The 24,118-nt window shown below is 40.3% G+C and overlaps 1 protein-coding gene across 3 annotated transcripts in view; it reads right to left on the bottom strand.

Annotated features, from left to right (window-relative positions):
• The window catches only part of arhgap36 (Rho GTPase activating protein 36), a 116,172-nt gene that overhangs the window by 66,960 nt on the left and 25,094 nt on the right, over positions 1-24,118 (bottom strand). The window contains exon 1 of one of the 3 annotated variants that reach the window (XM_033609774.2): positions 4,066-4,365. The exons of the other annotated variants lie outside the window; for them this stretch is intronic. The gene's annotated coding sequence lies outside the window, so the exon portion shown is untranslated. Of the gene's footprint in view, positions 1-4,065; positions 4,366-24,118 lie in introns of those variants that run through there. 3 annotated transcript variants of the gene reach the window in all.

Below are 24,118 nucleotides of genomic sequence, written 5' to 3'. Positions count from 1 at the left end.
CTTAACAAACCTACACACACCGACCAATACCTGCTGTTCGACTCTCACCACCCACTGGGACACAAGTTGGGAGTCATCAGGACACTCAATCATCGGGCTGAAAACGTGCCCACCAGGACAAAGGTGAAGGAACTGAAACACATCAAGGAAGCACTTCAAACCTGTGGCTACCCCAACCTCTAAAAGACCCAGAGCAGACGGAGAGGAAGAGACACAAAAACATAACAACATTGTCATTCCTTATATCGCAGGAGTGTCTGAGAAACTCAGGAGGATTTTCAACAAACACCAAATCTCTGTGCACTTTAAACCCAGTAACACACTGAGACAGAAACTTGTCCACCCCAAGGACAAAACACCCAGACATGAGCAGAGTAATGTAGTGTATGCAGTTCAGTACAGATTTATACATTGGGGAGACAAAACAACCACTCCATAAGTGCATGGCACAGCACAGGAGAGCCAGCTCCTTGGGTCAAGACTCAGCTGTCCATTTGCATCTAAAGGAGAAGGACAGCAGTGTGCACATCTTGGCCAGAGAAGAGGCATGGTTTGAAAGAGGCATGAAAGAAGCCATCTACATCAAACTGAAACGACCATCGTTAAACAGAGGAGGTGGTCTATATGACACCACTTATCCCCCACCTACAATGCAGTCTTGGGATCCCTCCCCAGATGGCTGAACACCCATCCACACTTGATCTTATCTAACCCTAACGACTCACATGATAGCCAGGGGGGTCAACGACTCACTGCAGACAAACTCTGGAAGGGTTCACACCCACACACAGTTTAAAGTCTGCAACTCTGTACCAATCACTTAGAACTGAAGAAGCCTCTTGGATGGGAGGCAAAACATCTTCAGGAAACTCAAGCAAGTCCAGTTGCCTACGATATAGCACTTATGATCACGTAATCTGAACTACATTACATCATATGTATGAAATGTTTAACTGTTAACACATCTGTGATGTGCAGAAAAGTACAATACCAACATTTTATTCTGGCAGTTGGGCTGCCATACAACATAGGCTGGGAGCCAGGTCCAGCCCTCATGATGTTCTCTGCTATGTCTTTTTCATTATCATTTCCTGTTGGCCTGTACCATGGGCCATCACAAGTTGATAATGAGCACCAACTCTGGATCGTTTGGTCTCTGGGGACCCAAACCCATTTTTAAAGGGATAGTGCACCCAAAAATGAAAATTCAGCCATTATCTACTCACCCATATGCCGAGGAAGGCTCAGGTGAAGTTTTAGAGTCCTCACATCACTTGCGAAAATCCAAGAGAATCCAGTTAGAGCTGCAGGCTGAGCTGACGTTTTTCCAAACAACTTTTTATGTCGGGGCTTCAGGACACTTGGATCACTACGAACGAGCAGTATGGAGATATTTTGTTGTTTCAATTATGTGTTTTTGTGCGTTTGAATCTGGGTCGCCATCAGCCTGCATTAGGTGGAGTTGTGTTGCTACCCCCTCTCCCCTTGGATCTCCGCAAGTGTTGTGAGGACTCTAAAACTTCACCCGAGCCTCCATCGGCATATGGGTGAGTAGATAATGGCTGAATTTTCATTTTTGGGTGCACTATCCCTTTAAGACATGCTTCTGGTGAAATTATGTTAATAAATATATTAGGGCACTACGCTGGCACAAATAGGTATGAAATTTGGCAAGGAATATCCTGACACAAAGGGGAAAGTAGCAAAATAAAATTCTGGGGTTTGCTGCAATTTTATTTCAAAATATCTCACACAACATCCCAAAAAAAACTAAAATATTTTTCATCACTTTTTGTTTAATATCGCTGCTTCACTTGTACATAGAAAACTTCCCAAATTGATAAGCGTCAATTTGAGCCCAAGTTGACGTTTCTAGCTTGAATATTACACTTGCTTTGGCCTAAATTTGACACTATACCTCAAATTGGAGAAAACAGAATTTTCAATCACTAGTCTTTCGGAGAGTCGACTTGCCAGCAGTGAACCTGGAAGTGTTGAGTTCCCCAAAGTTTAATATACTGCATCCTTTTTACTAAACAAATTTAACACTAAAATGAATATTTTTTGTCTTGATGTATAAGTACAATTTATTCACACTTCAAATTAAACTGTCTTCTATACGGCTGCTGCACTTGTAGACAACCTCACTGTCTTCTGTTGGAATGGGTTTCCCTGTTCACTATACGGTATATTTTCCCAGATTTCTTCCTCTCCTCATGCTGCTCTGAAGGCTTTACTGCTTCACTGGTGACGTACAATAAGTTTACAGTCAGCTCTTTCTACCCACTCTGTATTAGACTCAGAATGAATCACTCGTCCAGAAGCTGTGACCTGCTTCTCCTTTATGTTCGATTTATACAAACAGTACTTAGACGGTACTTGAGAGCTTTCTGGTCTTGCGTAATTTGGGGAAATACGCACAGAGGCATAGAGTAAAACCTAATAAGCCTTGTTGACATATAATACATAATGTATGTAGTTTTCCAACAAAAGCATGGTGCAAGAAAAAGTTCTTCAGTTTAAGTAATATTCAAATAAGTGTTTTTTTCTTATCCCCGAAAAAACAACTAAACTCATTAGCCACTTTCCTCCCATGTGACATCACATAAATAATGTGCCCAATTCCTGCTGTGGCTCCATGATTCTCTCTAATGAAGGAACATTATCTTCCCATTATTCAGCTCCACGTTGTATTTTCATCAAATTAATCAGGATCGGCGGCTGGCCTCATTAGGATGCTCTCAGAGAACACATCGCAACTGAGCCTCCGATGCATTAGTATGCAAAGGTGCTTACTCATTCGCAGCAGCACTGATGAGGGAACACACACACACACACACACCCACACACACACACATAAACAATGTACGTAAACAGACAGGCAGCACTAATAGGCCCCCTGGCAGCGCTAAAGACTTTAAGAAACAGGTCTTGCGTCAACAGAGTAGCCCTATTGTGTCAGCCCTGACTAAACTGGCACCACACACACACACACACACACAGTTTTCGGGGCTCACACAGACTCTCTGCTGTCTGGAACTCGATGTCAGGTCAGTAGACAAATACTAATAGAAGTGGATTAGTGGGATGATGCCAAAAACCTTGTTTATGTACGTGCAAGTGCAGTGTGTTTACTTGCGAGTGTGTAAGTGTGATGCATTTCATTGTACGCTGCCGAATAAAAACATATAAGAAGAAATGCAAGAAACTGTCACTAAACTTGTATCAGCTGTTTTTCTAAAGATTCTAGTCCACTTTCAGTTTGTGTAAACAACCTTTAACCTGTAAACAACTCTTATAAACTGCATTTTTAGCAAAGTATGTGACATTTCCGGAGCGTGAGAGCAAAGATTCTTCTTTGTCTTCTTTTTTTCTAATTAAAAGCTTGACCTCTTTCGGGTGAATCGATTAAGCAACCTTGTTTACTACTATCTCTTTAAAGACTGAATTAATGGTGTTGTGCACCTGCCTAATTTTAGCCAACAGGGCTCCCTGGAGGGAATGAGCTTTAAAAGGGCTCCTGCTACAGCAAGACTTTAAAAAGAAGAGTCAGTTTGTGCACAACAGACTTTAAGGGAAACACAGAACAGATTGTAAGACCAACATAAGTCTCACAACTTCAAAAATATACCTTGAACTCTTGAGATCTCATTTTATTTGTGACATGTTATCATATAAGGTACAATGAAATTAGCCTAGCGGTGTTTGGGATCCTTAGTGATTCCCTTAGCCTTATTCTTGTAGCGCCTTGTGTAGGCATCCCTTAGGCAGGGTAGAGTTTCTATATGTACTTTCATCCCCACGACACTCTTTGCAATGCTGTTTTGTAATATATGTCATAGGTTTTCAGGCATTCAATTAAGTATTCTCTGCTATACAGTCTTAGCACACAGTCACAAAAGGGTAGTCTACATTTCTTTAGTGTTTATATAGCGCACAAAACCTGAGCTGAATCCTAACCCATCAATTTTTTCAAATAGAAGAAGATTGTAAGAAAGGCTTTAAGTAAAATCACACAGCAGACAAAGTGCACTTGACACACACTCTCTCTCACACACACTGTACCTGTTTCGGGGTGTCACTTTCTCTCAGTTAAAATCTCCTGTAATGGCTCCTTGCAGAGTTTTTATTCAGCCGTCTTTATCCAGAATCTGTTCAGACACTTTAATGCATCTCTGAGCACTGAGCTGAAGGAGAGGACCAGCAGCTCTGAGTTAAAGTAGCAAGAGAGTGAGTGAGTTAGAGACAGAGGGAGGGAGGGAATGGGGGAAGGAGGGAGGGAGGGCTGAGAAGTGAGTTACAATAAGAGAGAAGGAGGTGGAGCGCCACATACTGACTTTCAGGAGCTGAGAACATCAACACAACAGAGAGGGGAGGAGAGAGTGAACGGGGGGGAAGGTGGGAGGGGGAGTGGGATAGGAGGAAACTGGGAAAAGATGGGAGGAAGAGTGAAGGAAGAGGAAGACAGAGCAAGAGGAGGAAGAGAATAAAGGCGATAAAGAGGAAGAAGGGAGAGAGTGGCTGAGAAAAGGAGGCAAGAAGGTATAAAAAAAGAAAGACAGAAGGCCAAGAAAGGAAACAAGGAGGCAAGAAAGAAGAAAAATAGGAGGGTTAAAAGAGGAAGGAAGGTGGTGGAGAAAAGAGAAAGTAAGTAAGGAAAGTAAGAGAGGAGGGAGTGAAAGGGGCATGAAAAAGAGAAAAGGTAGGTAGGGAGCAAGAAAAGGGTCTAACTCAAGACAATCAATGGTGTCGCACAGGAACATAAGAGGAAGTGAAGGTAGGGAAGCAAAGATGGAAGATGTAAGGAGAGAAGACAAGGGAAATGAGGAGCTAGGGAAGAAAAAGGAGATAGGGAGCAAGGCAAGGAGTTAATAAAGGATAAAAGGGGGTAGAAGGGAGGATAAAAGTATGGAAGAAAGAAAGAAGCAAGCAAAGGAAGCACAAAGAAGAATTAAGATAAGAAAAGTAAAGCTGTCTAGTACAAGTAAAGGAACTAATACAGGAGATAGGAAGGTAGGAAGGAGATATAGAGGAACTGGAAGTAAAAAGCAAGGAAGTAGGGAAGAAAAGAATGATAAAAGAGGGGAGAGAATGAATTAGAAGGAAGAGGTAGGAGAAGGTGGAGAGAAAGAAAAGGGGTTAAAATGAAAGAAAGGGAGGGAAGAAGTTAGACAGTTAGGTAGGGAAGCAGAAATTGAGTAGAGGATACAAAATGTTAGGAGGTAGGGAGCAAGAAAAGGAAATCTGGAAGAAGAGAGGGAAGGGTGAGGAGATAGAGGGACATAAGAGGAAAGGAATGGGGCAAGGAAGGACAGAAGGAACCAGAAAAGGAGTAAATGCAGGGGAGAATGATAAGTGATGGAAAGGAGGTAGGAAGTGAGAAAATGAGGAAGGAAAGTAGTGAAGGAGACAAGGCGGTAAGAGGGTGGTATATGGATTAAAAGCCGGGAGGGTGAGAGAAAGGGGGCAAGGAAGGGAGGGTGCACGGCAATAGGGATAGTGTGGCAGGTGGAGAGTGGAATGAGGAGGGAGGGAAGGGAGCAAGAATGAAGTTGAGGAGAAAGAAGGCAAGGAAGTAGGGAAAAAGAAATGTGAGAGAAAGGTATAGAGGGAGGTAGGAAAAAAGACAGAGAAAGGGAGGTTGACAGGAAGGTAGGGAAGGAAGAGAAAGAGGTCAGCAGGGAGAAAAAGAGGGAATAGAGGAAGAGAATGAAGGTAACACGGGGAGAGGCAAGAGAGAACGAAAGGTAAGGAGGGAGGGAGGGAATGTGAGTGGGAGGAGGATTAAAACAACGGGATCAAAGCTCTATAAAAAGGACAGAGCGGAGAGCAGAGGAGAAGAAGAAACACAAGACCGTGAGAGGAAAAAGAGATGATTAATTGGAAGAGAGGAAATGAAGAAGAAGAGAAGAAGCTCTGCCTCAGGAGCATTTCAAGTAATGTGACTTCTGGTGGAGTGATCTGACTATGAAAATATTCTACTTCACTTTTAAAGCTGCTGTGATACTAAAATTACCTGGATTTCTCTCCCGGACATCTCTTTGTATGAATTTAAATCCAAGCCATAACTCTTTTTTGCAATGTGGTGTTGGAGGAAAGATGAAGAAAACCAAAACAGATACAACCCACTTCAGAACAAACTCATACAAAGCCAAATATCTATATCCAAATTCTAAAAGACAACTTTGGAGCCGCGCCTCGTTTCCAAACTGTATGGTTTGTCTAAAATGAACAATGACAGCAATATAGTCCACGATGAGCAGCGCTAAAATCAACCTGCGTAGTTGTCCCTCCATTGTGACATTAGAAAGTGTCACATTTATCTTGCAAGTGTACTCTTCTTCAACGTTTTGTTTACTTTATGGCTTTTCCCACATGGACATTCGGACCAATCAAGAGCAGCGTTCTCACGTACAAGCATTTGATGTGGTCCGCTTGTAAACGCTGCCGTGAGAACACGAACCAACTCTAGGCAATTATGTAACTTTGTACCAAAATTAGTCCCTGATTCAGACCAAAGCAAGACAACTCTAGGTGTGAAAGCACCCTATAAGTCTAACATTCTCTCCTTTTAGCTCTGTTTTGGTCTCCACCAGCTTCTGAGAAAATCTGGTTCTTTAGTTGCTGAGCACTCCACATGTTCACAGCTAGCTGCCAACTTTATCAGAACTTTGAGGGACCTGACACACCAAGCTGACGGTTGACAGGCAGTCAATAGCCATGTTTCCATCTGCTTGTTTAGATGCGCATCTAGAAGTATCGCATCAGAAAATTATGATGGAAATGCCAAAATTTGAATTAACATCCCCTGATTCGCACAAACTAAAATGCACTCGCTTTAGCTGGGTTTCAAAAAATGTTGATTCGCAAAACGGGGGATGGAAACAGTTATGTTCGAATTAAGTCTGACTTAGCGCACCTCTTTCCATGGTGATATCCACACTCCGGGTTGGGTTGGTTGGTTGGTAATAGAGTGCCGAAGTCACGCCCCTTCCGGTAGAGCTCATGGGACCTTAGATTGGAAAAAATATGAATGGTAGTGAATGGAGAGAGCAATATTATCTTTTGTTCCCGTTTGAGTTGTGACATGAAATCTAAATATGTTGTTAATGAATTTAAAACATACATTTTAAGGTCAAGAAAGTCATACTTTGTCGTAAAACTGTTGAGATATAAGCTTTTTAATTAGAAAGACTCAAGAGTACACAGGAGGAGGTCGCGTATGTGACCATAGCTTTCGCTCGCTTCCTGCAGCTTGGCCTCCCCGCTGAAATTCCACTGTTTTATGATTAATTGATTTATGATCGAAGATGTATGTGTGTTTTGTGCCAGGTTGCAGTCACTCCAAGCTGCAGGAAGCGAGCAAACGCTATGATGTTACATACGCGACTGCCTCCTGTGTAGTTTTTCTTATTACGTTTTTTTCAAAAGCTTATATCTCAACAGTTTTACCACAAAGTATGACTTTCTTGACCTTAAAATTTATGTTTTAAATTCATTAACGACATATTTGGATTTCATGTCACAGCTCAAATGGGACCAAAAGATAATATTTCTCTCCCCATTCATTGCCATTCATATTTTTTTCGATCTAAGGTCCCATGAGCTTCACCGGAAGGGGCGTGACTTCGGCATTCTATGCATTTACAAGCTGGTTGCCACCCACCAGAAAATGTAGAGGAAGAAGAATGCGAGACTTGTTTTGTTTCCGGTTCTGCGGAGAACTCGCGCGAGTTCGTAGTTTTCACAGTTTTCAAAGTCCGTACATTTAATGGAAACACACAGGATTTCTTTTAATGCGCATTTCCCAATGATTCGAATCACTTTTGGATGGAAACATAGCTAATGTCACTTTCAGTTTTGTCTCACACATCATTTGCATTAGTCAGCCATTCATTTCCTTTTTTTTTTTTTTTGACGAATCAGCATGTTGAATCAGTGTCAGAGACAGTAGAGCCCGTTGGTGAATGAAATCACTCCGATTGGCAGTTCAGCTTAGCACACGAGAAGAGAAATGGAAGTGAGCAAAGTAAACAAACCGCTAAAATCAAGAGGGAGTGAGGTCATAAAAGGTGAGATCATATTTTTAGCCATTGAGCTCTTTAGCAGAAGAAGACCATAACTATTTGTGGGCATTGTTTGTTGGCGCACGGCAGATATCCTTTGTTCTTCCAACACTAAGTTGTGTTGTTAAAGTGCTAACTGGCAAACTAGCGTCCCAAATCCATCCTGTCAGTCTACCAGTTTCCCTTTTAATAATAAATACAGACTACTACTGCTGTGGAGAGTTATTTCCTCATCATGCAGGCAAAGAACATATGTGCTAGTTGACTTGGTTGTGGTGTGTTCAGGTACAACCTTTTGGCTAAGACACAGACGACTTGAGACAATGCAACAGTCGGCCTTTATCACTGCTAGTTCTTTGATGTTATTTAGTGTGTCTGGGCCTTTATCTCAAAACAGCAGCTTGCTGCAGCTGGAAATGCCGCTGATAACAGTTAAATAAACAGCGAAGTTGTAGGTTGTAAACCAAAACAACAAGCTGAAAGACAGAAATTTAAGGGCAGAAATTTAATTTGATTTAAGGAACCTTTTATCATCTTGCACCACAGATAAATCCTGACATGACCTCTAAAAGTCTGTCTTGTTTTTGACGTCATAATTCATGTAAGGCTGTTCCACAGTACTATTTTTATTCCAGATGCATCATTTACTTGAGGCATGTCTGCATTTTTGCACTGTGATTTATTTTGTTCCTATGTAAAATCAATAAATTGAGAAAATCTTGCAGAAAAATTCCAGCCTGGAGTTCTGATTCCTTTCAACAGCTGTGCAGACGCCAGTGTGTGAGTGTGTGTGTGTGTGTGTGTGTGTGTGTGTGTGTCTAAACAAGCCTGGAAAATGTCTGTCAGCACGCCAGCTGCTGGGGCCCAAAACATCAGCAGCTAAAATGGATGACAGGGCGACCTTCTGACCCCGACAGAGTTCAGATTATCACGACCCTGATTATCTAACAAGGGTAGACGGTAACAAGGAGAGATAAACAAGTTGCTCTGCGGGGGAAGTATTACAAATAAACATAACTCAGTCACACAGAGGGTGAAGACTAAACAACAACAAAAGAAAAAACAATTAGACAGTAAAAGAAAGGAAGGAAGGAAGGAAGGAAGGAAGGAAGGATAATGACAGATTTAGGTCTGAGCTTTTTTTTTTTTTTGCACTGTTTTCCCACGGTTGCTTGTTTGTCTTTACAACTTTATAGCACAGACCATCATAGCAACACCTTTATTATGCCCCTGGGCTGGTGATAGCCGTAGCTGGAGGCATTATGTTTTTCGGGTTGTCCGTCCATCCGTCTGTGCATTCACCCCATTCTCATGAACATGATATCTCAAGAACATCTTGAGGGAATTTCTTCAAATTTGGCACAAACGTCCCTTTGGATTTTGGTGGTCATAGGTCAAAAAGTGAAGGTCAGTGTGACCTTGCATCCATCTTATTCCTGTGAACGTGATATCTTATAAACGTTGTAAGGAAATTTCTTGAAATTTGGCGCAAACATCCCCTTGGACTCAGTGGTGACCTGATTGGACTTTGGTGGTCATAGGTCAAAAGTGAAGGTCATTGTGACCTTGCATCCATCTTATTCCCGTCAATGCGATATCTCAAATGTTGTAAGGAAATTTCTTGAAATTTGGCACAAACATCCCCTTGGACTTGACGATGAACTGATTAGATTTTGGTGGTCATAGATCCAAGGTCAAGGTAAATGATACCTTGCATCCATCTTATTCTCATGAATGCAACATCTCACAAAACACTGTAAGGAAATTTCCTGAAATTTGGCAAAAAAAGTCAAATTGGGCTCAGCGATCAACTGATTAGATTTTGGTGTTCAAAGGCCAAGGTCACTGTGACCTTGCACTTGTCTCATTCTTATAAACACAATATCTTGAGCACACCTTGAGGACATTTTTTTCAATTTTGACACCAACATTCACATGGACTGAAGAATAAACTGAGTAGAATTTGGTGGTCCAAGGTCAAAGGTCAAGGTCAGTGTGACCTCACAAAACATGTTTTTGGCTATAACTTATGAATTCCTATGCTAATTATGACAAAATTTCAGTTGAAGAGTTCAACTTTCAACCATTTCTGTATATGGTTAAAAATATTATTTGTGATCCAGACATGAAAACCCAAAAATACCAAATAATGATACTTATAGTAAAACATTTGGGCAGCCAGTGTGAAAAGTACTGTAAATATTCATCAATTTCGATATCAATTATCATATATCAATTTAATATAGTTTGCTGTATTAAATTAGGTTCCACAATGTATCACAGGTCTAAAGTTACTATATTTAGATTATCAGTTGTATCCAGGGGAATGTGTCTCATAATAACACATTAAGAACAGCATGCTCGTCTTGCTGTTGCATAATGTAGAAATGTGGTTATTGCAGTAGAAAAAGTCTTGACCTTTGACCCCAGCGGCCCATTCTTTTCCATTGATCACATGGATATCACATGCCGGTCAGTGAGTGTGTGTCGCTCTTCCGGCTTCTCCCTATCCTCTTTGATCCTCCTTATTTCCTGTAATGCCGCCATACATTTCCAGGTCAAAGGTCACGAGTGACATTACATGACTGTGTATCTCCTGTCCTCAAGCTCATGTGCTGACTCTGACTGTCTGCTTAAAAACAGGATGGATGATTAACAGGCAACACACACACACACACGCACACAAACCCACACACAGCTGAACCAGGATAGCCACGTCATGCCAGCACTTCATTGACTACACCTCCACCTACAGCCTAAACTATGTACTACAAGACAAAATGATTCATTCATTGGAACATGAGCTAAAGCAGAGAATAGATGCACAGAAAAATAAAAACCACCACTGTTAGTTCATCCATCTTTGCTCTCTCATTACTCTGATTAAAACTTCTCAGGAATGAAGAACGGCAGCCTTATTGTTCAGCTATGTGACAATATCATTTTGAGATAATACAATCATTTTCCAAAATTCTGAGCCTAAAACGTAGAGGAAATTTCCTATGTAACCCTTCAACAAATAAAACATCACAGCAGTCAGGACCCTAAGTGAATTAGTGGCAGTAGTGGTACTACTACTATCACACTGTCAAAATACAAGTAAAGTAAAAGTCCAGATTCAATACTTTACTTATGTAAAAGTTTGTAAGTATTATCAGCAAAATGTACTTGTGTCAAAAGTAAAAGCAGTCATTGTACAGAATCCTCTCTATCAATGTTTTCTCATTATGATGTTTTTGGATTAATATTACCACTGCATTAATGTGTATGCTGCATTTTATTGCTGCAGATGATTAGGGTTGTATTAATTTTAACTCCTTTGTAAACCCATAAATTTATATCCTCCTGAGACCCTGTGTCCTCATTTGATGACGTTACATTTTGGGTGTACATGACCTTACACTTTATTCTACTTAACTTAGACCTGTTGTCCTCGTTTGAGGACACTTTTTGTGTCATCTAGTGGTAGTGAGATCACAATACACTAATCCATGTAAAAAAACAAGATGGCAGCCACCTCTGCTAAGTCAGTCTGCAGCCGACCCCGACACAAAAGTGAACAAGGTCCAAAACCTGATCACGTTTTATGGTTGAGACTTGTTTATTTATGATTATATAGCAACAAATTTGATTTCAGCAACAGTAACAAGCTAAGACATTAAATTAGGAAGTACTCATGTGAGGACATTGGGACTTATCATATACAATATTTTTTATTTTTTTTATACATACTTCTAAAGTCCTAAATAGCGAGGAGAAATTTAAAACAGCATACCAAACAAAAGTTCGGGTTTCAGGAGGATATACATTATGTCAAAGACCCCCATTTCATAAGATTTTGCTGCAGGGACCTCAATCTGAAAGGATTTTAGTTGTTGCATATGACTAAGACCAAAATTCTATAGTTGTCAATCCACATTATTACAGTTAACTAAAACTAAACTAAAAACTAAATCTGAAAAAGTTGTGAAAAAACATTTAAGTTAACTGAAATCCAATAAAAACTTGACTTTAGAAAAAAAGAAAACTAACTAAATAATATTGTGTACTTTAAAAGATAGCTAAAAGAAAATAAAAATAGACGTAAATGTCTTTGGTTTCAGTCTTTGTTATTTTGGTCAAATCCGTCAACACAACAAGTATGACGACACATTGGTGCATATGTTTATAAAGACTGGGATGTCTGCATGACTGTAAATCAAAAGCCTTCACAAAGTCTTGTTACTGTAACACCTGTTCTGAACTTCTTAAATCTTGCTCCTAACAAATACTCACAATATTATAATACAAAAAAATAAATACAATAAAACTAATGAAAAATACAAACCTATAATAACTTTGTTGCCAACTAAAGCTGGAGAGATAATCATGGAGGAAGTGAAACCTATGCTCAGAATAGTTGCTCTTATGACTCTTAACTTACATTGAGCTCACTTCTGTAGTGAAATTAACAGTGAAAATAAACTATTCCTCATGTTTTGGGGACCCATGGAACTCCCCAAAGTACCCCTTGGAGTCCCCTGGACCTCTGGTTGAGAACTGCTGATCTACAGCAGTACATTATATTCTATAAAATCATCATATGTTCATATACTAAGGCTATCACTCAAATATAGTTGTATAAAAAACACTGTATTTTCCTCTGAGGTGAAGTGGAGCATAAAGATAAAGCTAAATTAAATGGAAACACCACAGTTGAAGTTGAAATGGTTCAGCTGTGATCCACCCAGAGATCATACTTTCTGTTTGTCCTCAACATTAACTTTCTGCAGCACAGTGAATCCCGCCCAGACATGTTGTGAAACTAATGATTAATAGATAAGAAACATGAAGGTAAGAGTTAGTGTGCACTGTTGATATGATGAGTGTTTTGCTCAGGCTACACTGAAAGGCTGTAAAACCTGCCAACAAATCTGATTTCATTGCACTTTGAATTCATCCCTCTAACTGTCTAACTGTGTCTCATGTTTCACTATATTAGGTAACCGTGTTTTGTTGCCAACAATAGAAAAGTTCTAGTTTCCTATTATACTTTAAGGGATACTTTGCTGTTTTTCAACCAGCTGTGTGTCGTAACAGTGTGGGTAGGATGTGTAAATGAACTGTGGATGTTCACTGGCTCTCAGGCTGTTTCACAAACTACAGGTTGTACTCCTGTTTTTTTGTACACCTGCCACCATGCACACATTAGCGTATGTAAGTGTGAAAGTGATAGGGCTGCCCCCTAATAGTCAACCAAACGCTAGTCGGCCAGAAAGATTTTTAAACAGCAAGATTTCATTGGTTGGTTGACAGACACAGGAAGTGGCCACGCTCAGCAGTCAGACAGGAGTCACTTGACAAACCAATCAAAGCCAACAGATGTCTTTCCCTTCGTCTGTAAATATTCAGTCTGATAAATACGGAAAAGTTGATCGTGTTAGTGCAGGGCTACCCAAAGCTTTATATCTGTCCCATGGATGATAGGTCTACACACTTATAAGAAGATCAGATCTGCACTCAGGATTTCAGGTAAATAGGCTATATGATGCTTGTTAAGGTTGCTCAGCAACCTCAGACGCAACCTGCCACCCACTCTTGAAAGCTGGCACAGAAAAGGCACAAGAGTAGCACCCAGTGCATGACCTTGCATTTTCCAGGTGGTTAAAGACGCGGCATGTGTACGGCCCCTAATTTCCAGGGCTGGTACCTGCGGTTATTCCACAGGCTAGTTAATAACATGTCGGGCAGGAAATCCAAAGTGTGGGATCATTTTGAGAAGGTGAAGGACGAACCCAAGGTGATATGTAAACTCATCTTCATTGGTCGACTACAAACATGACGTATCATCTGAAACATGGAAGTAGCTACATGCCCATTAGCCACTTAGCACAATCATTACTGCTTTGCCCACAGCGTCATTAACAGGCGGCTCGCTCAGTGTGTGACGTGCACTTGTAGATAAAATATAGGCCTATATTAATGAAGGTTCATTAGTACGGTTTGTATTTCTCTGTAATGTAGCACAGTGTTAACAATGTTACTGATACTATTCTTTCTCACACCGTCAACTCAAACCATTGTGAATATAACCCTAAATATATCATTTAATAATTGAATTAATATCGTAAACATGTGGGTGACTAGTCGACTAATGGCCCTAAATGATGACTACTGGTCGACTAGGGAAATTCTTAGTCAGGGGCAGCCCTAGTAAGTACATCGTCTCTTTATTAAACTCAGACCAAACATTGATTCCAGTGGTAAAACTAAGCAGTGCTGATCATTTCTCTCCTAAAATGTTTTCAGAAACTCATTTTAGCTACCGTTTAACTATAATTCAAGACGTTTGTTACCAGCCGCCTGCCATATTGTTTCTTGTGTCAAAAAAGCCAAGGTCACATTATGTTACCCACGAGCAGGAGTGTTAATTGGTCCGGTGCGGTGCAGTGCATTCTGGTAGTTGTAGGTTTTCTCAGCAAAAGCAAATACCACAGCCCTTTTCCTGTATTTTCCTCTGGTCATGTAGCACCAATTTCAAATGCTTTTGCATCTCTTTACTGCACAGACAACCCAGTTTTATGAAAGAAAAAAAAAAATTCTTGAAATCAAAGTAGGCACAGACAAACTGCAGTAGAGGCTGCTAAGCTAAAAGAAAAGTGATGCAACTTTGTAATTCCATAAAGTTGAAAGTTCAAACTGTTTATTGTAAGCAAGAAAAAGGGAAACTATAAAACAAAGTACACAAAGTAGTTTGACGACTCCTTCACTGACAGCTTCAGCTAATAACTCAGGTAAAATGACTGACTTACAAGCTGCTCAGCAGGAGTAAATGCGGACACACGAGTAAAAACTGACCTTTAGGCTCTCAGCTCCGTACTTTACATGCAAAGCAAAGTATTATGTTGCACTCACAGAGATATATATAGTAGCAGAACACACCTGGGGCAGCAGTAAATGTAGCTTTCCTGGCTATAAAGTTACCTGGATCACTTTTCTCATGCTGCTACGTGACTGAGCATCCAGCCAAGTACTATAATGCATGATCAAGCACACACATAAACACACTCACTGTCCAAATAAAGAGCCAGGTGCCCAGAAACCTGTTTACTCTTGTTATCTGGATTAGCATTTTTTTGGCATCACATTTCATGCTGAGTGATCATTTATTTGGCTCATAAAAAGTCTTGGATGGGATATCATTTTATGGCTGTAGCTCAAAGTACACAATTAGTATCTAACAGTTACTGTAAGATGACGAGCACTCCTCAATCACCTTTGGTTTCTCCTGCAGACAGACAAGACTGGATAGGTCACAGAGTCCCCTCTTTATCAGTAGATAGTCAGGAGCGTTCAGAGGCTACAAGATAAGGAGTAATTGGCTTCGTCATGTAGGATGCATTGATGTCATATGACTGTATTTACCATGAAATAGGAAAGGAACAAACAGATCACCAGACCCATGAACAGAGCTTTTTCATCAACTTAAGTGAACTTTGCCATTGGTCAGGGTCAAACTGTGTGTCAAAGTATCCTGTGAGGGGGGGGGCAGAGAAAGCTTATTGAGGCAGATACAGCCAAGACGTAGCCTACAGGCTGCAATGAGATCCACCGACAAGGCTGGGCCATAGAAACAGAATGAATTTAAAGGATATTGAACTTTTTGTTGCCGTCATTTGACTAGTACAAAAGAAAATGGCGATTTTGAGGCCGTAAGGTTTGTCACACTCGGTTTTGGCCTATTCTTGCACCTATTTTCCTTACTAACCCTTGTCTTTACCTCTTAGCTGTCCACTGAGCAGCAGCTTTCACTAGTTCTTCAGAGGATGCTACTGTATCGTTCATCGTGTTTCAATGAACATGCAATTATTGACAACAGAAGAAACAAGAAACGGTTACAGTCATTTCAAAAAAGTAAGGATTGCTTATCTCAAATCATACAACTCCACTGCACATTTGGTCGTTGGAGCAAAACCAAAAAAGTTGGTTTACCAAAATTCATACGGACGTTGGCCCACTGTGACGGTTTAAATGGCAACAGTACATAAAAATGGCCGCTGCTTGACCATCCTGCTACAATGATTTCAATTGGAATGTCCATACTACTTTCATCTTATCTCTATGGGCTGGGCAGCCTGTATGTAGCCTCTCTGTAAAACTGAAAGGGGGGAATTACACCGTTGACTGGTCGTACCATTTGATGCTTTGTAACCCTGTCTTACATGATTAAGTGGGCATAGTTAGCATTCAGTCATGAGACGCAAGACAGAGCTGCATTACATTTAGTTACATGTGTTTTTCTGGAGAGCCAAAAAGGTAGCTAACTTTGTAACCTCAAGTTAGCATGATACTATAAACTGGGTAGCAAGGCAGCTTTGACTTGTGAATACAGTTCACTTCAACATAAAACTCGTAATTCTGATTTACTCACTACAAATGTGTCCTTGCGCTGTCACCTTGTAGTTTTGGCGAGGCTAATGTCTCAAAAATCCTGAATTTTAGCTCCCAGTAAATCAAATAAGCTGGACTGGTCACAGGTGAGAGGATCAATGAAATGCAGTACACCAGCCCTCCACCTTATCTGTGCTCCCAGGTCCTCTGTTCCCTAGACTTTCGACCTTTCGACCTTTCAAAGGGTTCTGTGTTCTCAGTAATGTTTCCCCATAGGTGAAATGTTAAATGTGCTGCATTTAATGCATCCATCTCACTGCTTTCTTTTGCAGTTTGAACTGTAAAAACAGCCCTTACAAATGGTCCTCCAACCTACCTACTACCCTCTGATATGACCCACAGAAGCATTTAAAAGTTTGTGCCCCTTAAGGAAACAACTTGGCAGTAAAAATGCAAAAGAGCAAACATGGAGGCCTCATTTCAGCCAGTCTGCTGTCTAACGCCTCGTTTCCACTTAGGTATGTGACTGGATGATGCCTCTAGTGTCCAACGCAAGGAAGTGCAATTCTTTACAGATGGACAGAAACCTGATAGAAACTACCTGTGTAGCCATGGGTGACAGGCTTATTTTGTCTGTTTTTTGCCATCCAGTAGTTTGGAATATGTGCTTAGAACGTTACCGGCTAAACGAGTCATGATCGTGATCTGACTGTATATAACTTATGGCCATATTTTAGCAGAATAACATTACTCAGATTCACAATGTGTTAAACGAGATAAACAAGTTCTTTTTTTTTATTTTATTTTACAAACTCACTTGACAATCAACACAGGCAACTGAGCTGAATGAAACAGCCTGTTAGCCAATTAGCAGCCTGTTAGCTAAGCTAGCATACTGTCGTACAGTTTTTTCCGAAATCCACCGCAAAAGCTCCATTTTGTGTTTTAACATACACGAGGCAAAGTCCGAACTGAAATATTATGGAGGGGAGGAGTTTTGCAGGCACATTGGATATCACAGAGATTCCCATAGGAATGAACGGACTTCCAGTTGCCTTGTCTTTGTACACATATGTAAGTAGAAATGAGGTGTAAGGCAATAAACCCCAAACTAAATAGATGTTGCCTGTTGCTGTCTTCTATAGTTAAAGATTTTCAGTGGTCCTTCTAATGTCTCCTGATTCTCTCTTCCTCTACCACCCAGTGTCTTTGGCTGCCTCTTAAAAAAAATAAAAATATCACCGTGTCATATTTTGTATTATCCCTGCCCATCATCCTTTGGTGTCCCTTTCTCTCTCCCTCCATTTGTTTCCCAGGGGATTTGGGAAAGGGAGAGGAGGAAATGCCAATGTCAACAGAGGAAACAAGATTCCAGTGAGGATATCGATAACAAGTCTTTCGTTCTCTCCGTCTCTCTCTCTTCTCTAAACAGGACGTTTACATCCACACCCATCATCATCATGCTCATCACCACCATCACTGTCTGACAGCTTCTACCCTCCTCAAAACATCCTCCTCTCTAATTTTATATACTGTTGAGGCTGCGAGAACACAGCAAGGATTCAATGAGTTCCTGCTGAAAGAGGAAATTGTATTGAGGTTTAGTGTGTGATGACGTCAGCCTCTCTTGTTAGATAATATTGTTTGGTGTGTTTCAACCAAAGCACTTCCAGTTCCATATAGAAAAAAGGAAGACTTAAGGGCAACACAGACAAGTTGCATCTGATGCACTTTAAAAGAATGTTCACAAGCCACTGTTGCAGACATAGCAAGCAATTAAGTACATTTACTCAAGCACTGTTTTTAAGTACAATTTTGAGGCACTTGTACTTTACTTCAGCGTCTCTATTTTCTGCTTCTCGATTGGTTCTATTTCACCACAAAGCAGAGCCAAGTATTGCACGTTTAACTTCATTACATTTACTTGACAGTGTTAGTTACTTGGCAGATTGAGATCAATAACACAAGTGTAGTCAAAAAATAAATGGATGAATAAATTGATATTAGCCCAACCTTGCAACATGAAAGTTATAAACACAACACCATTTGTAATCCAATATTATTTTGAAATGAGCCATTTTGTATAATGAGTACAGATTATTCTTGCCTGAACTACAACACACTGGTGGCACTGCAGACAGAAGGCTCTGTCCATATACGTATCTACGTATCCATACATTAGCCATAGCACAGTATTTCTGCAATATGGTATCACTACTTCTACTTGAGTTACAGATCTGAGTACTTTTTTTTTTTTTAATCAGTGCATAGTTGCTATTGTCTAGTGCAGGGTTCAGCAACCTTTACTATCAGCAGAGCCATTTTTGACCAAAAAATTAGAAAAAAAATTATATATACAGTACAGGCCAAAAGTTTGGACACACCTTCTCATTCAATGCGTTTTCTTTATTTTCGTGACTATTTACATTGTAGATTCTCACTGAAGGCATCAAAACTATGAATGAACACATGTGGAGTTATGTACTTAACAAAAAAAGGTGAAATAACTGAAAACATGTTTTATATTCTAGTTTCTTCAAAATAGCCACCCTTTGCTCTGATTACTGCTTTGCACACTCTTGGCATTCTCTCGATGAGCTTCAAGAGGTAGTCACCTGAAATGGTTTCCACTTCACAGGTGTGCCTTATCAGGGTTAATTAGTGGAATTTCTTGCTTTATCAGTGGGGTTGGGACCATCAGTTGTGTTGTGCAGAAGTCAGGTTAATACACAGCCGACAGCCCTATTGGACAACTGTTAAAATTCATATTATGGCAAGAACCAATCAGCTAACTAAAGAAAAACGAGTGGCCATCATTACTTTAAGAAATGAAGGTCAGTCAGTCCGGAAAATTGCAAAAACTTTAAATGTGTCCCCAAGTGGAGTCGCAAAAACCATCAAGCGCTACAACCAAACTGGCACACATGAGGACCGACCCAGGAAAGGAAGACCAAGAGTCACCTCTGCTTCTGAGGATAAGTTCATCCGAGTCACCAGCCTCAGAAATGGCAAGTTAACAGCAGCTCAGATCAGAGACCAGATGAATGCCACACAGAGTTCTAGCAGCAGACCCATCTCTAGAACAACTGTTAAGAGGAGACTGCGCCAATCAGGCCTTCATGGTCAAATAGCTGCTAGGAAACCACTGCTAAGGAGAGGCAACAAGCAGAAGAGATTTGTTTGGGCCAAGAAACACAAGGAATGGACATTAGACCAGTGGAAATCTGTGCTTTGGTCTGATGAGTCCAAATTTGAGATCTTTGGTTCCAACCGCCGTGTCTTTGTGAGATGCAGAAAAGGTGAACGGATGGATTCCACATGCCTGGTTCCCACTGTGAAGCATGGAGGAGGAGGTGTGATGGTGTGGGGGTGTTTTGCTGGTGACACTGTTGGGGATTTATTCAAAATTGAAGGCACACTGAACCAGCATGGCTACCACAGCATCCTGCAGCGACATGCCATCCCATCCGGTTTGCGTTTAGTTGGACCATCATTTATTTTTCAACAGGACAATGACCCCAAACACACCTCCAGGCTGTGTAAGGGCTATTTGACCAAGAAGGAGAGTGATGGAGTGCTGCGGCAGATGACCTGGCCTCCACAGTCACCGGACCTGAACCCAATCCAGATGGTTTGGGGTGAGCTGGACCGCAGAGTGAAGGCAAAGGGGCCAACAAGTGCTAAACACCTCTGGGAACTCCTTCAAGACTGTTGGAAAACCATTTCAGGTGACTACCTCTTGAAGCTCATTGAGAGAATGCCAAGAGTGTGCAAAGCAGTAATCAGAGCAAAGGGTGGCTATTTTGAAGAAACTAGAATATAAAACATGTTTTCAGTTATTTCACCTTTTTTTGTTAAGTACATAACTCCACATGTGTTCATTCATAGTTTTGATGCATTCAGTGAGAATCTACAATGTAAATAGTCATGAAAATAAAGAAAACGCATTGAATGAGAAGGTGTGTCCAAACTTTTGGCCTGTACTGTATATATATATATATATATATATATATATATATATATATATATATATATATATATATATATATATATATATCTGTGTGGAGCCACACAACATATTTAAGCCTTGTAATGAAGGTAACACGGGTCTAAAATAGCCTATCAATATTAAAAATAGGTCTAAATGAGCATGCACTAATGTGTTTTACCACAAGGTGGCTACTTTGCAGTGGGCTTTCTATGATTATTCGGTAGGTTAACTAAACAGCGTTGGCCATGAAAGAAAATAAATTTGCGTACACATTTTTAAATTATCCTTCAAGACTTTTCTTTTTTTTGAATTTGGAATCCATAGCTAGCCTTGCTAGCCTATTCAAGACTTACCACCTCTATCGCGGTTCAGTAAAATTAGGAGCAAAAGGCGCCAGGTTGTAGACTTACGATACACAAGCACATCTTAGTTGATGAAATGTTAAAAGGTTTTTTAATTTGGTGTATGGACTACACATGTTTACAGGTGGAGAATGTAAGAATTTCTGTGTCTCAAATCGCATACTTCCGTTAGTACACTTAAATGTAGTATACTATGTACACTATGTACGTCTTGTGTGGTGCACTAATTTCAACAGGATAGTGTCACAAATCATGCACTGCCATTTTGCACTTACTGGAAATGACAACAGCTTATTTTTTTTAAACTGCCTTTTCTCAAACTGCAAATGGACAGTGGAGCATATCGCCAACATTTGACCGTTATATTTGCCTACACATAAACCAAACTTATGCCAGAATTTAAATGCTGATTAAAATGTGCCGCCGTAGCTAGGAGCAAGTTAGCCAGCTAGCAAATGATAACGTTGGCTTGCTAGTGCTTGCATTATTGTTGGTGGTACCAAATCATTCCAGACCCAACTGACATTATTGAAGGTTTCTATTCGAAAGTACAGTACTGGTACTTACAGTAGTGCAAAAAACATGTATAACTAACAGGTTCCTAGTTATCCCCAGCTGCCAGGTCAAAAATTGAGACAAACATGGCGACCATTAAGGGTGAGAAGTGTACATTATTCCACGCTCAGTTTTAGTACCATTTTGAGTGAGCCAGTTGTACGTAGCATTTTCCCATACTATGCAGTGTGAATGCACTTAGCGCACTTGTGTGTGCACTCAAAATATTAAGTGTTTAGTACAGAAGTATGCAATTTGAGACATACAGTGTCTGTAGGCCTACAACAATGTTTCCTATCCCTGGTCTAGTGTGTTGACATGCCAACGTTTGCTAATTAGCTCTAAACACAAAGTACAGCTGAGGCTGATGGGAATGTTATTCATTTTGCAGGTATTTGGTCATAAAACAACTGAACAAATTAAAATTTGGACCTGATGATGGTGCTAGAAAAAAGTTAAGGGATCAGCAAAGTTATCGTAATTCATCCTGAGGGGAACATGAATGTGTCTTCTAAAGTTCATGTCCAACCATCTATAGTTGTTGACATATTTAACTCCATACCAACTGGTGAGGAGAAAAAGTCAGCAAAAAAATCAAACGCAGTGTGATGTAAATCTGGGAGCCATAAATGTCTGTTCTACAATTTGGACCAATCCGTCCATTAGATGTTAGGACATTGCTCTGAATATGCTTATGTGAAAAAAATATGGTGGAGGATCTGGCCCCCCATCCTCTAGAGATCTGCAAACCATATAAGAATTACATGGCAATGCAACAGTTGTTGAGATATTCAGTCAAAACCCAAAATGGTGGTGCTAGAAGAAATGTCAGAGGATCACGAAAGCCTTAAGATTACTGTGAATGTCTGTGCAACATTTCATAGCAATCCATCTGATTCTTAAAAGCCTCTCAGCATGACATTGCCACTCCTAAAAATTACCAACCAGTCTTTCCAAAGGACAACAGGATTTTGTGCTCCCTGCCAGTACTCACTTCCTGTTACTTTGATCACTTGCTCTTATCTGTCTGTTTCCTACCTCAGAACATGTTCACGAATTCTCTCCTTAACATTACATGATCACACAACAAGGAATAGAAAGGAGAGAAGAAAGAGAGCAGAAGAAAGAGCATGTATAAAACTCACATTGCCAAAATTACAAATAAAAAAAGGTAATTCATGTGTTCTGCCTCCTGCAATTTAAAAAGACAGGCTGTTATCTTTTCTCCCAAAGGTCCTTACTCCTAAAATCAACTCCACAAAGTCAGTAGAACAAAGAGATGATCCTATTTTGAAGAACACTTTGGGGAATCATGACTCTGGGAAAGAATATATCAAAGCACTTCTTCAGAAACCATACCCTCATACTACCGTCCCAGAAAGGAAAAGGAAGTATAACAAGAATGTTTTCTTTTTATGTTTTAATTTAACATAACAATGCATGTGTTGAGTCTATCTCAGTCCTGTTCAAGGAGCCTTTGTTCCAATAATTTAAAAAATCTTCTTTATGAAATACAGCAGATGCAGAATATACTTTGTGTGTGTTCGTATGTACCTAATTTGTATCATTCCCACATATATGAGATCTTGTATAGATTCCCACTCGCACTTATATTCTGACTAGTGTATCTGTTAGTGCTCGTCTTTGCGTGAGATTGTCCTAATGATGTTGATAATCAGCCTCAATACCACATATAGAAGGTTGGTCAACATTGGTTCCTTTTAACCAAGACAACAAAACGTCTCTACATCTAAGCATTCTAAACATCAAACCCCACTGAGTCACCAGAAGAAAATGTTGGCATTGTACATTACATTCCCACACTTAATACAAATTGTATCAACATTTCCAGAGTGACATAATATATGAGCTGACGTTGTTATTAAGAAGCTTAGGGGATGGTGGTGGCGTGTCACTGAGGTGAGATGCCTGCCAAGTTGCAGACCACAGCAGACCACTGTATGAGATTAACAAACAATTAAACAGTGTGTTTCAGGGAGTCACTGCTGTTTTTCCAACAACATTTTAGGCTCCTAACGTGGGTGTTTTTTGTAGCGACCTGCAAGTGTCTTTCCTGCAGCTTTTAAGACTCCAAATGTGGGTGTTCTCTCAGGATCTTGCAGTATGTTTCCATCGGCTTTTTAAGCTCCAAACATGGGTGTTTTCTCTTTACCTGTCAGTGTTTTTCCAGCAACATTTAAGGCTCCAAATGTTGGTGTTTTGTAGCAACCTGTGAGTGTGTTTCTATCAGCTTTTAAGCTCCAAACATGGGTGTTTTGTAGTGACTTGTCAGTATTTCTCCAGCAACATTTAAGGCTCCAAATGTTGGTGTTTTGTAGCAACCTGTCAGTGTGTTTCTATCAGCTTTTAAGCTCCAAACAGGGGTGTTTTGTAGTGACCTGTCAGTATTTTCCAGCAACATTTAAGGCTCCAAATGTTGGTGTTTTGTAGTGACCTGTCAGTGTATTTCTATCAGTTTTTAAGCTCCAAACATGGGTGTTTTCTCGTTACCTGTCAGTGTTTTTCTAGCAACACTTAAGGCTCCAAATGTTGGTGTTTTGTAGCAACCTGTCAGTGTGTTTCTATCAGCTTTTAAGCTCCAAACAGGGGTGTTTTATAGTGACTTGTCAGTATTTTTCCAGCAACATTTAAGGCTCCAAATGTTGGTGTTTTGTAGTGACCTGTCAGTGTGTTTCTACCTGCTTTTTAGGCTCCAGTCGGGGTGTTGGCTCCATCTGTGTTTTTCCAGCAGCTTTTAGTGCTCTAAACATGGG

This window comes from Epinephelus lanceolatus, chromosome 22, assembly GCF_041903045.1.
Source record: "Epinephelus lanceolatus isolate andai-2023 chromosome 22, ASM4190304v1, whole genome shotgun sequence".
Lineage (NCBI taxonomy): Eukaryota > Metazoa > Chordata > Actinopteri > Perciformes > Serranidae > Epinephelus > Epinephelus lanceolatus.
This window is presented reverse-complemented; position numbering and strand designations above follow the sequence as displayed.